Source organism: Camelus dromedarius, chromosome 22 (assembly GCF_036321535.1).
Source record: "Camelus dromedarius isolate mCamDro1 chromosome 22, mCamDro1.pat, whole genome shotgun sequence".
Taxonomy (NCBI): domain Eukaryota; kingdom Metazoa; phylum Chordata; class Mammalia; order Artiodactyla; family Camelidae; genus Camelus; species Camelus dromedarius.
Genome location: NC_087457.1, coordinates 26,346,479 through 26,361,897, shown reverse-complemented (window position 1 = coordinate 26,361,897; position 15,419 = coordinate 26,346,479). Strand labels below are relative to the sequence as shown.

At 45.9% G+C, this 15,419-nt stretch overlaps 1 protein-coding gene across 5 annotated transcripts in view; it reads right to left on the bottom strand.

Moving 5' to 3' along the window:
- Nucleotides 1-15,419, bottom strand: part of IRF2 (interferon regulatory factor 2) — a 115,470-nt gene that overhangs the window by 47,078 nt on the left and 52,973 nt on the right. The window contains exon 1 of one of the 5 annotated variants that reach the window (XM_064477566.1): nt 14,341-14,554. The exons of the other annotated variants lie outside the window; for them this stretch is intronic. The gene's annotated coding sequence lies outside the window, so the exon portion shown is untranslated. Of the gene's footprint in view, nt 1-14,340; nt 14,555-15,419 lie in introns of those variants that run through there. 5 annotated transcript variants of the gene reach the window in all.

Here is a 15,419-nt window from a genome sequence, read left to right as displayed (position 1 = left end):
TCATCTGTATCCCCATCACATGATCCTTACAGAGAACTGGACCCTAGGCCAAGGGCTTTTCATGCACTATTTCATTCCGTCTTCAAACAAACTATATGAGGTAGAGTATCTTATCTCCATCTTACAGATGAGGACTTCCCCAGCTGCAGAGCTATCACGTGGAAAAGCTAGGATTCAAATCCAGATCCTCCTGACTCCGAACAACATGTCAGAAACCTCTCAGCCAGTGTTTTATAAATGTCCGGTAGCAACCCATTAAAGGGTCATGAAATCAATTTACTGGATAAGATCGGCATTACAGGACGAAGATCGGCACTTTAACAACCAAGAATACAGAATAGAAACTATCAGAGTGCTGCTTCCCGGTTTCGTCCACAGATGTGTGTGGGCATGTGGGTGGTGGGGGAGGCGGCGGTAATGGTGGGAAGCAGAAAACAGGAGAGAAGGCTACAGGAAGACAGAAAATGGCAAAGCCTTAGAATGGTCCTGGCTCCTGGGAGACAGAAGTGAAATGCACAAGAGAAGTTTAACAGCATGTGCTTGGCATGAAAATACCATGTTCGGGGCTAAGATGACACGGCTCTGTACATTAGGGAGGGGGTTTGAGACCTACTCACTTGGCTGTACTTAATACTTCTCTGCCTACAATCTTCAAATCACTCTGCAGCCTCTGGTGCGGCTGTAGGCTGAAGTCAACAGTTACCAGTCAGGAAATCAGACATTCATTTGGAAGGGAGGTCCGGGACACAGGAAAAAGCTTGCCTCTCAGTGTACATGTTATCCACACCAAGGCAAAAGCAATTTTAAGGTTTTATTAAACTTCAGGAGTGGCAGTAAGAAACGGAAACCAATTGTATGCTCCCCATTGTACCATGGATGTAACTGCACACATTTACTGTTTTGTTTCATTGAACTCTGAGAAGATGCATGTCATTCATTTCAGAATGTTGGTCTCTAGCCTGGTGTTTCTCAAGATTTTAAGCAATTCAACCGTGAATTCTCCTAGTATGTGGATTTTTCAGGAACCCAACCTTGAAGGATGTTAACAGGATTGTTGTAAATAGCTACTCTCAATATATCATAATCCACAGTTATAATTTGCTTGCTATACTTTCTGTTCACCTACCAGCATCCCCAAACTGCCTGCATAACCTTATTATCTGGGGTATCAAAAAAAAAGGTTCCCTGGCCTCATGCTAGAAATACTGAATGAGAATTTCCAGGGCTTAAGAACCAGGAATTTTTTTTTATTATCCTAGGGTAATTCTGATAGGCAGCTGAGTGTGGGTATCACTGCCATTTGGTACCATTGGCCTTCCAGATCTCAGATGTTTAACAGACATCTCCAGTTGAGTCACGGGAAAATGAGGAGGCCAGTAGTGAATAGATTTCATCATGAATGGAATGTAAATGCATGTGAAACTAAAATGCTAAATGCCTTTCAATACCACAGAACAAATTTCCCATGCTAAGAGTCATCCAAACTATACTTCTGCATGTTTGCCATTCTACCCACAATTTTCTTATTAGGCATGTTTTCTATACCCTTTTGGAAGACATTACCACAGCAACTTCACGAAAATTTCCCTGTCTCTGACCACAAACTACCCTGGTACCTGAAACAGTGTGATTTAGCCTCTGAATCACAACTGTAAGCTGATAGAGAAGTTGACTTACGACCTCCACATGTGTGCCCGAAAGACACCAAAATACCTGTTTTTCACTGCTGCAGGAGACCAACAGTCATTCTAGAAAACAGTTCTCAGTGCAGCCTACAGAGAACAGAAGTCCTCTATCCAGGGGGTAAGCCTTGAAAATATATGGAATGTGTGACATCTGTACAGATGTGTGCTTTTCCAAGAGAGGGTCCATCCCCGCCCTACAGACTCCGCTTCCTGCTCCCTCCCCCAGAAGCCTCGCTCTCTGGCAACCACTTCACTACAAACGGGCCTCACCACTGCCTCCCTCTTCTTGTTTGCTCATGTGGCAAAAATTCAGGACTGGGCTGAAAAATACCCAGTCATAACAACACCACCATTATAGATGCATGGTTTATCACCTCACTGGGGCTTTCGAAAAGTCTCTGCAGGTTTTTTTTCCTCCTCATCAGTTCCCGTTCCCGTTCCCGTTCCCCACAGGAGCACTTTCGGATTTTTTCATCCTCACCCTCCATGATTCACTTCCACACTCATCAGTCCCAACAAGTGGCTGTGCCTCCAGCTTCAGAGAGAGAAGCAGAGGCCACCAGACTCTTCTTTCTGAATTTCTCACTCCTTTCCCTCTGCAAAATTATCTGTGATTCCTTTTTTTTCTTTCTTCAGACCAGGTAGGTGGTAATGTCGCTTTCTGGAACAGGGAATGTGGAAGGTTTAAGAGGAGAAATACTGAGACTGGTTTCAGGTCTACTGAATTTGAGGTCACCTTTGGGATATCCCGAGAGATGCTGGGTGGGCAATTTGATACATGAAGCTGGAGCTCAGGAGAAAGGTCGAGTCTGGAAATAGGCTCCCCTTTACAGACTGTTCAAATGCCATGTCTTCCACGAATCCCTTCCCGGCCAGTTCAAAACTGCCTTTGAAATTCATAAAACACACTGCCTCTAACATGCGTCTTATGCTGCATTTTACATGCCTTGCTCCGCTGAGACAAACCTCTGCTAACATTGCTGCACACGTTAACATGTAGAACTATCGGGTCTTGAACTCTGCACCCAGGAAGTAGCCAATAAATGTAGACCAGCTGCATCCAGCACAACATTGGACATGGTCTATATCCACACAGTCCAAGGTGGCCACATGTGGCTACTGAACCCCTGAAATGTGGCTGGTGTGAATGAGGAACCATTTCTCCCCAAAGACATAGTTTCAAGGCCCGTTCCAGTCTTTCCAAATCACAGTGAGTGGTTGGAGCATCTGGTAAAAACAACGTACCTGCACAGGATACCCGTGAGGGGTTCCTGAGAAGGCAGGGAGCCCACCTGAGCCTGAGAGTGTTCTATCTTGTGTTTTCAGTCAGGTCGGTTTGAAAAGGCCTGACTCACCCCTGCAAGCGGAATCACCTTAGGGAAAGCAACCTGTTGGTAAGTGAGGGAGCTCCTGTGAGTCATCCTTACCCCCGCGCCTGGACCTGCAAGCACTTGGGAACAGGGCATGCGCATAATACCCCACACCACACCACGTGACACTAACACTGGCTCATGAGGATTAAGTGTCAGGCAAGTTCTAAGCTGGCCAGGATTCACAACGCCCCTATAAGGTAGGTGCTACTAAAAATCCCCATTTGATAGATGAAGAAACTGAGGCACGTAAGGTTAAGTAACTCGCCTAAGCTCGCAGCAGGTGGTACAGCTCAGATTTAAAAAGAAGGAGTCTTAGGCCCTGACTTAGCCTGTGAACTATGAGGCCCGTCTTGGGTCCATGGAGAGAGGCGCTGAGACCCCAGTGCCTCCCAGTCTGACCCGGCGCCCGCCTGGGAGCCCATGCCGGCTGGCGAGCACCACTCAGGCTGCACTAGCGGGGCCCGAGGAAGAGAAAGTGGCTCCCCAACCTCCTTACCCAGCCCCACCCCATTTCATGACATTTCCTGCCCTTTTAGTACCTTCCTGCCCTTTTAGTACCTTCCTGGCCAGTGGAAATCAGCAAGACATACTGTGTAACCTGTCCAGCCAGAGCTTTATTTTTGTAATTTGTATTAGGAAAACAGTATTTCCCCATTCCCACACTCCAAAATAAAGATATTTTCCACTCTCCACCCCTTCACCTCTAGCCCCTCTTTAAGAAGCAACAGGAAAGAATCAAAGAACTTCTTTTTCCCCTTGAGTCACTAGGCATATTTTCCAGTTGTTTCACTTTAGTTTCTGCCTCCGCCACGAAGCACGGTCACCTGGCCCGAGCACGGGCCACCTGGATCCCGGAGGAGTCTTACGAAAGCTGGGGAGGAGGCAAGTGCATCCTGCCCTGGGCCAGCCTGTTACTGATTAACCTGGAGAACTATTTCAGGAACACAAATAAGCCCCACAGGCGCCAACATCTCAGCATGAATACTTTGGGAAGGCACTAAAACCCACTAAAGTGCTGGGCATCGTGGGTATCTGTCAATTCCCACCCCCTTCAGGGTCTGTGAAGGCCAGTCACTTGCCTGTGAAGCTTTCTGGCTTCCCCCTCGTTCTTAGTTTCAGGACCTCTAAGGAGTGCCCATCTCCCAGGTGCACAAACGCCATCTCAACCAGCTTCAACCTCTCAGCGCCCTGTGTGTCCTCCACACTCAACACCAGCTCACTTCCCTCTTGGAATGAAGGGGCCAGTGTTTGTTTGTTTGTTTGTTTGTTTGTTTGTTTGTTTTATGGAGGTACCAGGCATCGAACCCAGGACCTCGGGCATGCAAAGTATGCGCGCTACCACTGAGATCCTCCCTCGGCCCAAGGGGCCATTTTTACATCTACCCTTCCAAAAACGCTCTTCCTGTCCAGTGCAGATTCAGTTAGTAGCACAAGGGTCATTTTGCTCACACTGATGTGACGGCCCTAAGAAATAGCTGAATGTGAACATCATCGAGCTTGTCTGGCTCAGCTGATTAATCTGAGCTGGAACTTCCTAGCAAGTGACTATGATCTCCACAGGGCCTAGCACTGTCCTTATCTATCATCCGGTAGGGTGGTGGCCACGATGCAGGACATCCCTGGAGGTCTGACAGCCAGCATGACTCTGGGTGGGGCGGGGACCGGGGAAGGCCTCAGCGGTGCCTGTGTCCCCCACACCTGGGCAAGGAGAGAGTCTGTGGCCAGTCCAGTGCCATTTCCTTAACACCATAGCTTATATGAGGCTAAGACTGGGTATTTATGACCTTAAACGAGAAGTCAAAGTGCCATTCCCCTAAAAACTCAGAAATCCTTAGACTCCACCACTCTAGGAGCTGTTCAGCTCTGGGAAAATCTCCATTAGTGATTAGGGCCACTCCCCACGGCACTGCTTCAGGAACCAAATGCAGAGGGTAGCAGAGCCAAGATCCCTATGCCTCAGTTTTCTCATCTGTAAAATGGGGATAACTTCCTTAGGGTTTGTGGTAAGGATTAAATAAGACATATAAAGTGCCCAGCCTACTATCTGACCAATAGTGGATATTTAATAATAGTTCCTGCAGACATAAATTTATGGCCAAGGATGTTTGATGGCGCATTACAAACAGCAAAAAATCTAAATTGATCCAAATCCCAGATGGTAGGAAGATGTTTAAATAAAACGTGGCAGGCTCAAATAATGGAATATTGTGACTATAGGAGAATATTTCATTTGTATGGGAAAGTACTCAAAATATACATGGTAATATAGTAGTAAACATAATTACATATTCTATGTATTTTTATATATTCTATATAAGTAATATATAAGTTAATATAGCTCAGAATATAATACAAGCTAATAAGTGAACAAAAGCAGGGTGTGGGGGTCGTTTTTCAACCATTGGGGCAATAAACTTGTAGGACATCCCCCTGGCTGCTGAGGCCCAGCACTGACAGTCACAGCTCACCCCATGCAAGCACTCCATGGTCCTCACAGACAGCCGGCCAGCACCGCCCAGTACGGGACTGACAAGGGGCACCAAGACACAGTTGTTTGGAACTGGACAACAAGGGGACAGGGTGGGGAGGGGCAAGGCCCCCCAACCCCAGGCGGCACCATATAAAGTTTCCTGAACAGTTGGAGTAATGGGCCGCATGCTTTATAGTACAGAGTGTTGAGGGGTACAGTCCCCGCGGGGCATCGTAAAATCCCACGACAGCACGTGAGTGCCATCCATCCTGGGCTCTCTCCAAGTCCTGAGTCTTCCAAGAGTCCTGACATCAGCGCGGTGCCCTAATTTTAGATTAGAAGATAAGACTATGGCAGCAGAGAACATTCTTCTTGAAACGACTGAGAGAGGTCCTTCTATCCTTCCTCCCTCCCTCCCTCCCCTTTATGTAAGATGTGGTCCAAAAACCATTCCGAGCAAAGCAGAAGTATTGGAGTGAACTGTGTTCTCCCCCAAATTCATGTCCGCCCAGAACCTGTGAATGTGACCTTATTTGGAAATAGGGTCTTTGCAGATGTAATCAAGTTACAGTGAGGTCCTACGGTGAGGTTTAGGACGGGCTCTAAATCCAATATGATCGGTGTCCTTGCAATAAGAGGGAAATCTGGACACAGAGAAGGCGATATGAAGACAGAGGTAGAGATTGGAGTGATGCACCTATAAGCCAAGGAAAACCAAGGTCTGCCAGCAACCACCAGGATGGAGCAGAGACTTCTCCCCATGGAGCAGAGTCTTTCTTAGGGCCCAGGAAGGAACCAATCCTGCCCACACCTTGACTTAGGACTTCTGGCCTCCAGAACTGCGAGACAATAAACTTCTGTCGTTTAAGCCACCAGTTTGTGGGAACTTATGGTTGCCCTAGCAGACTTACTATGGAGACATCAGAGAAGCAAGGCAGAAGCATCCCAATGTGGGGCATGAAGAGGGTGTCCATTTGGGTGGGAGGAGGCATGGGGTACTGAAGCCCACGTGGGGCAGGAGGGAGGCAGCAGCTGGGAGGGGGTATCAGGGCCCAAGCAGAGGGAATGGGATCCTGTCCAGGAGGACAGCAGTCTGGTCCAGAGTGGAGGACTCCATGGGGTGAAGTGAGGTGGGGCGGCCGTGGGGACATGAGATCAGATACATACATAATATGCACGCGGCGGCCGTGGGGACATGATATCAGATACATACAGGCAATTGAGCAAATTAACTAATATATTAAGGATAATGGGAGCCAGGTTTCTCACTACTGGAAAAGGAAGTTCAAATACAGAAAGAAAACTAGAATAACCCTGGGGGTTAGATTAGAATAGGATTGAATTCATGGCTTTCATATATCTCAATATATACAGAAATAAAAATAGATGTAAAACAGTATGTGTAAAAAAGTAAGTAAGTAAATATAGAAACTGTACAGATATTCCCTAACCCTGTCCACTAAGAGGGTCGGGGACAGCCATATGCTGACGGTGATGGGCACATGTAATGCCCAAATCTTAGTTTCTAAATACCATCCTCCATTGAAAGGAACCAGAGCTTCCCAGGAAAATGGCTGATCCCAGGGCTAGGGCAGGGAAAACTGAGGATCAGCCTGAGCCACCATGGGAGCCAGAAAGTAAGGAAGTGCTCAAAGAACGCTGGGAACACATCAAGAGAACACAGCAGCCAGCTTGAAGGGGCTGCCACTGGCCAAATCTGAGACACTTTGAGCACTAAAATGATAAAAATGTGTTATAGACCATGGAAGAAAATGGGATCTATGAAAAACTAAACAGGGAGAAGAGAAAGCTTTCCCACAAAGGGCAGTGCCAACTAATAACCACAGAAAGAGGATGAGCAAGAAGACGGCCATTTGGTGACGATGCAAGTAGTAAGTATTCAGTCAAGAAACATCCTGGACGCTAAAACCAGCAGGTAAAAGATTGAGATGTGACACTTACATAGTCTCCAAGTACCTCTCTCAAAAAAAAATTTTTATTACAAAGGGAAAAAGAGTAACTTTACAATTGAGAAGCCTGACAGATCCATCCTTACTCAAATGATCAAATGAACATCGCCAATAAAGGGACAAGTCGAAGTCATACACCCCTGAGAAGACACAGTAAGAACGGAGCATCACGTCTGAGATATTCTTGCAGAAAACACACAACCTGAGTCTAATCATGAGGAAACTGCCAACAAGCTCAAACTGACGATGGACATTCTGCAAGATAACTGGCTTGTAATCATCAGAAGTGTCAAGTGTAACCAGGTTAAGGAAAGATGACAAAGGCATGACACCTGAGCCTGGATGGGGTTCTTTTGCTTCAAAGGACATTATCAAGACAACTGGCAAGCCTGAGTGGGGTCTGTGGATTAGATGGTCCTCCTGTCAACTGCCTGATTCTGACGGTCAGGTTGGAGTGCCCTTATCTGCAGGACAGATGCACCCAAGGATTCAGGCATGATGGGACTTCGGGTTGGCAAGTTACTCTACAGAGGTTCAGAAAAAAAATTCTTTGCAGATATTGTTGCAACTTTCATGTAAGTCTGAAATTAGTTGCGAAGAAAAAGACGTGGCGAGTCAGACAATAACAAGTGATTTACAGTCCAGAATGGGAAACGACAGCATTTCTGCAAATACAACAAACTCAAGCAAATTTCCCGTGCGGTGCTTGAATTAAACTGCTGGCGGCTTTTTCCCTTAATCCAGGCACTGCCACTGTATTAAGTACAGGCATCAGTCACTTTATCCGCCCATCCATAAGGGGCCAGATGATCAAGCAATAATGATCTGAACAAGGAACTTCGAAGCTTCATTTCCTGGGGAAGATGGTCCACAAGTCACTGAAAATGTAGGTTGTGCAGAAAACTCCAAGTGAGACATGATCAAAAAGCCCGCCTGCCTATTTTAAAGGAGGTTTTCAGATTTTAGCATCAAAGATTTACCTCCAGGCAAACTTTTGTACTAATATTGAATTGAAGTTATTTAGATTTTAAAACACAAGGTTGGTTTCCAAGTGACACTGCTTTACCTGGCAGGTGAGGTCAGCAGCGGTGGAGGGAAGTCAGAAGCAGGTCCCTGGGCTGCCAGGGACGGCTGGTTTTAGATGTCCCGCTTTCAGAGGCCCCACACCACACGGTTCTCTGTAGGGCATTTCAGGCCAGCTCCACATTGTCGCCAGAGCCCCCAGAGCTGGCATTCCCAGCATAGTTTCGTTTTCTTACATGACAATAGCCCCGCACCCACAGCCTTTCAAGCACTTGGCTCAAAACAGGCCCACCATGAGTAAGGACTTTCTTTGCTTTTTGTTTCTTATTTACAACTTTGCCTCAACTTGGGGAATACGGAGCCTGAATAACCTTCAGTTCTACTTGCTCAAACTTGGCTGATAATTTTCAGTAACTGGTTTGGCCTCCAAGAAACGAGCAGAGCACACAGTTACTGTGCCCCGAGAGGATGACTCTAACTGTCAGAAAAGAAAGTGAAACCAGTGGATCAAGAACAACCTCTTCCTTCAGCAAAGCCCACACCAGGCAGCCACTCTGATGGCTCTCCCACCTCCAGCCCCAGTCTATCATCCGCCCTGCAGCCAGGACACGCTTATCAAAGCACAAATATGATCTGCATAAAGCCCGCTGCTGTCACAAGCACAGGCTCCCATGTCACCTCGCTCCGCCGTCCTCACTCCCTGACCCTCCAGCCAGCGGGTCAGGCCAAGGCCTCTGGACCTACCATCCCTCAGCCTCAAGGGCATCCCCTTTCACGGGCTGACTCACATTCTTCAGGTCTTAACCTCAAAATCACACCCTCAGCAAGCTTTCTTAGTCTCCCCAGCCCAGGCGGGGCCCCATATCTGTCTGCCTCACTAGACAAGAATCTCCATGAGGCCCAAGACCAATACTGTCTGTTCACCACTCTGTTCCCAGGACCTCAGAGCGTGGCAAAGACTGACACCGAGAAGATAAACGATAGACTTACTGTGTACACTGGGCAGCAAAAATAACGAGATGGGGAACAGAGACAGGGCTTGCAGCCTAGTTAAGGAAGGCTGGTACACAAGCAATTATGATGAGGAAAATGATGATTTGTTCTAAAAAAAAAATGGTGTCTATATAAATGCTATGGAGAATTCTGTCTAAGAAAGCAGTGGGGGATATGTTTTAAAAATCATTTCTTATAAACAGCGCATTAAATGATTTTAGGGTTTCAAGATACAATCTGGAATCTTATTCGTTTCAAAGTTGTCTACATGGAAATTCGTGAGAAACTGACTGATGGCCATCAGCATGGCGTTTCCCATCACCCAGAACGCAGTCAGTCAGGATGGGGACCACGTCATTTATTGTCCAAAATGGAAGACTTCTGAGCGTGAATGGGGCCTTATTAATAATTATACCTTGCTCTAAACAGAGGTAAAGATGGGCCGTTCCTAGAAAAAACCAGCATGTGGGGGCGCTCAGGTTGTAGGAGATAATTGCTCTTTTATTCAAAATCCTTGGACCAGATATGTTTTAGAATCGAGCAGTATGGGGATTTTAGAGAGGTAACACGGTGCATATACCATATAGAACATAACGCCTCCAGCAATCTCTAGAACAGAACCCCTTAATTCAATACAGGAACATTGCTGCAGTAAACCATGAACATTCACACTGACTGGGATTAGTAAAAGCTAAGAATAGCTTCATGCCAATTCAGGGCAGACTATACTGACAAAAGAGTCACAATGAAAACTTTCAGAGCTTTTGGGATTGCAAAGAAGGGATTTGGGATCTGTAATTAATTTCAAGTTATTTCCATCTTTGGAATATATTATTATTCCCATGTTACACAAGAAAATCAGCGTCTTCTTCCTTAAGTTGTACTTACGTTATAAATTAATCTGGCACATTTTTAGTCCCGAAATAGAAAAGTTTAATGCAAACTGCTTTTGCATGTTACAAAATGAGGGAATACTTTTGCTGAATATTTTTACCAAATTTGACATCTGAAGTAGCCATCTAAAAATTATTATTGCCTTTACATTAAGTCTACCTAGCAACAGCTATATGTTTTACTTTCTCAATCTGACACATAAAATATTTACTTATAAAATAAGGAAAGCTTTAAATAAGACCCCAAATTTCTCAAAATTGCCTCCCTTTATGATGATGTTCATAATGACATCTTCCTTCTTCTACAACATTTTAAATAGTTGATTTCAAAAATTAAATTTATTACAAAGAAGACTTTTATGAGTGTCAAGTTAAATCACATTTGTTTATTTACGATCGTTGATGCAGTGTGCACCATCCATTGAGATAGGTATGCGAACCACTCTCCTTATTTAATACAAGCCCTACTGCTCTGTGGAAACCCTCCTGTGAAACAAAAAGATGGAATGCCCATAGTGGCACAAATGCTAATTTACTCAGAGAACTGCCTGGAAAGTTCACCCCCAACACTTAGAATGAGTTTGAACGAAAGGGTATGAATGCAGTGTGGGAAGTGTAACAGACATTGAGCCCTTCCAGTTCTGCAGTGCTTGGGTAGGGACTGGGTCTGGAGACCCTGGGGTACACGCTTCCTCCTGGCAGCGTGAGAAAAGAAAACCCACCAAGGCTAACGATGGTCAAGGTGAAGGAGCCCCAGAGACCTTCCTACCAAAAGGGCCGAGACACTCATACCAGCGATCACATTTACATGCACTGAATTGAATTGCTTATAACTATATTTGTAAAAACATCAAACTTGCCTCCCAGAACGTTCCTCAGCGGGTAAAGATGGTGGTGGGAATGACCACACAGCGCCTGTGACATGCACCTCGTATTAGACTCTACTCTCTTTATGCATTATCTCCTTTAGTCTTGTGATAACCCTACAAGATCAGGACTATTATTATTCCCCTTTTCAGAAGAAGCAGCTGTGGCTCACCCACACCCAAGCTGACTCCCCACCAGTGAGCTCCATCATGAGACCCCTACACCCAAAGCAAGCTTCAGCCTTGGGAGGACAGTGTTCCTCCACACATGCCCCGTGGGTCCTTAAACGTACATGCTGCTTGAAAACGGGGGTGTTCCCCGAGCTTTTTGTGGACACCATGCTCGTTCTGACAGTTGCTTCCTCGCGTCAAGAGCCTTTCAGGAACATGAGCATCTAAGTCCCCTGGGCCTACAGATCCAGAATAAAACCCAGAGCCGGAGCTGGGCTGGCATTTTCTGACCCTTTCTGTTTCGTTCCGTCTCTGTTGTGAGGGAGGAGCGACTAAGAACACAAATCATCCACAAACGAGGATGGAACAAGAAGAGTGAGCTGTCTGGGGCTTTTCCTAAAAGAGGAAGTCTTTTGACTCTGCGTGACCCCAGCGCTGCAGTGATGAAAACACTGCGTGCGTGCGTGCGCGTGTTGTGTGTGTGTGTGTGTGTGTGAGAGAGAGATCTGTCTCACCAGATTTGGCAGCAAAGAGGGGAATGGGTTTAAAACCTGAAGTCCCCGAGCAAAACTTTGCAAAACCTTCACATCTCTATCTGACATGCCCTTGGTAGGGGGATGTTGGCAATCACGGTGAGGCTCCCCAAACAGGGGTCCTTGACGGGCAGGCGTGGGTCCTGGCAACACCTCAGTGAGCAAGGATGAGGCAGGAAGGAGGGTCATAAGGGGAAAATGTTAACACTGTCTCCTGCCTGTCTTACCCTGCAACTGGCAGAACAGTGGGCAAGGAAGAGCTGAGGAAAGGGGCTGGATCTCGAAAGATCTTTCTTCCGGGACAGACAATCTGAATTGTCCAGTTTCTTAAAGAATGTAAAGACCAACGGTTTTGCCTCGGGAAAGTCATTCTGCACCTATCTTATCTGACGCGTCAAGAATGAGGGTTAAAGACTCACAGAAGGAAGGAAGAGTCTCATCACACAGGCTGCCATGGAAATAACAGAGCAGAAAAGGCCACGGTGTGAACCCTGGAGCCTGGCTGGGGGCCTGGCTCCAAATCCCAGCTCTCTCACTTATTAGCTGTGTGACCTTGGGTAGGTTCTGAACCCTACCTGTTCCCACAGGGCTTTGCAACGATTAGATAAGAACCGTGTGAAACACCTAGAATAGTGCTTTACATCTGACACGTACCATGGCTTGGTGTACAAACAGGCACAAATTTTCCAGACAGTAGTTTGGCCACAGGTATCAAAACTTTTAAAGGATATTCTTTGGCCCACTCATGGGTCAAATGTTTCCTAAGAAATTTAATCATGTGTGAAACATGTTTTCTAATTAATTAATTAATTAATTAAAAACTAAGATCTAATTCTATTACTTATAGAAATGTAATATTCTTTTCTTTAAAAAAAAAAGATGAGAAAACTGTGTGAAGTTGCACAGATAAATTACTCTCCAGAAATATCTAAATTATGAAAACCTAAGAGCATTAAAAAAAAATCCATCACCTTTTAAAAGAGTATTTTCTAGAATTCACAGAAGGCAGGAGAAACCTAAAAGAGTAGACTGGCTTTTATTTCATGTATTTCATATATCTGAAGCCATGCTGGGGCCACTGGGTGTGTTTGGCCCCAGACCCAAGTACCTAGACGGCATCAGATTCTGCAATTCAGCAAAGCAAGAATCATGGACAGATTTCAAAGCATATGGACTCAGGCTCATACTGCACGTTCAAACCTTCTTTCCATATGGAAAATGGGAAAAGAAGCAACCCTATTTTTCCCTTAATCAGCATGTCCTCTGAGCGCTGCCTTTGCAGCAAAGCAAAATCTGAAAGGCATGACTCCTCCTTTTGGGAGTTAAGTGAGCAGTTCATTTCAGACTGTCCCTCTTTCCATGAATAGATGGGTGTCCCGGGAGCCATCCAGCTCAGTCAGCAATACACAAGCCTGGAAAAGACATTTCGGTCCTCAAGTACATCGGGAAGGTACAGAAAAAGGTAAATAAGATGGGGCACATCAGAAAACTGCGGACGACAAAGTGGATCATTGGGCCGTACACAGTAGCTTTGGAGGGAGGAGGAGCATGGCAGGAATTGGGCAGGACCTAAAGCATCTGAGCTGCTTACACCCCCAAGTCACTGCACACCTGCCAGTGCCTTGCGATGCTCTGTGACCTACAATGGGTGTGTTTTGTCCCACCAGGAGCACAGAAAAGGCAAGAGGACACAAGGAAAACGGAGACAGCAATGCTTTTAGTACTTAAGTTTGAAAAATCAAGTAACGGGGAATCTTAGAAGGGACAGCATCCTGGAACCTTCTAAGAAAACCTATTTGCATAAAATGACAAAAATATTTGCTACCCTCTGATTTCAAATCCATTACCGGCCAATGGTGTTAAAAACCGTTGCCTTCCCGAAAGACAGCTGCCTGAAAATAATCTGCTTGGGAAAAGGCTGATGTCAAAGGGCAGTGTCCATCTTTTCCCCTGGGTGACAATGACCCCCCCTCAGGCCACATCCACAGGGTCCCTGACAGCTTCCTCCTTGCTGCCGCTTTTCCTTCGGGGATCTCCTCAGTTGTCCCCTCGGCCAGTAAGCTCTCGGTGAAGGTCACTACTTGTCGTTGTTGTAATAGAGCCACTCAGTTCAGCTCTTTACTTTCATATCAGGTTGAGATCCAACACACAAACTTGTAACCTTAGGCACCAACGATTCCATTCCTGCCATAAGCCATCCTGATTGCCAATGAATTCCAACCGGCAAAGAGAACCAAACTGCTACCCAGTCTGAGCCGCAGAAGACCCCTGATGCAAGACACATTTCTCCTCTGCAAGCAAAGAAATGTCTCCAAACATTTTTAAGAGAGATTCACTGCCGCTAAGCAAGTTCCAAGTGGTACCTGGAAACTGGATTTGCCGTCCACCGTATTGTCACCATTCCCCCTCTCTGCCAACTCTTCCAGGACCACAGTGTTTCCTTCCCTCTCCCTGTTGAAGCAGAAGGTGAGCTCAGGTGAGAGTTCAGGTCTGTGTCGCGCACACCTGATTTGGACCTTACCACTCACAACCTGTAACGTCTCCAAATCTGAGCTTCTTCATCTACAAACAGAGATCTTAATAGCAACTTGGCAGAGCTATTGTGAGGAAGAAACAGATGAAGGGCAGCTAATAGGAGGAAAAATATGGGATGATTGTTTCGGTCCCCGTTAAGACTTCCCCAAAGACAATTCAAACAGTAGAACCAGTGCCCCACCTCACAGCAGAGTGAACACAGCAGGATTCTCTCACAAGGAGCAGGACAGTACCCAGGGTCCATCTTCTGGAATATCAGCATCATCTCCACCCTGCAGTGCTGGCCAGATTCATCTTCCCAAATGTCTCATCACCTTGCTCAAAACTTGCAGTGGCTCCACGATGCCCACGGAACAAAATCTGGGCTCTTGACCACCATAACTCCACCCCATCCCACCCTTCTGACTTCTTCTCCCGCCGATTCCTCTCACTTTCCAAATTCAAACAAAGCTCACAGTTTCCTGTACTTGAAAACAGGCACAGCTCTGTGTAAAGTCCTTGTGAGCAGTAATCAGATCTTGTTCATCTTTAAACCTCCCAAAACATCAAGGACAACACCTTACACACAATGACATTTACTAACTATTTGTTGTTAAAGTGGATGAATCCCTCCTGGAGAACCCCCTGGGAGCAGCGGGTGGAGAGGAAAAGGCAGATGATGTGAACTACATGTTGTGATGGATAAAACTTAACATGAACAAGTCATAAACAAGCGGGGGGGGGGGGGGGGGGAATGACTGCAAAAAAGCATGCAAAACCCAAAAAGAATAATTTTACTATTTTCATGACGTTTTCCGGGTGAATCAAGTTAAGGACGTTAACAACTTTTGAGTTACATTTATTGAACACTTCATTCAAAAAAATCTTACAGAGCCAAGTCCTGTGAAAAGTTCTGCGGGGGATAAAG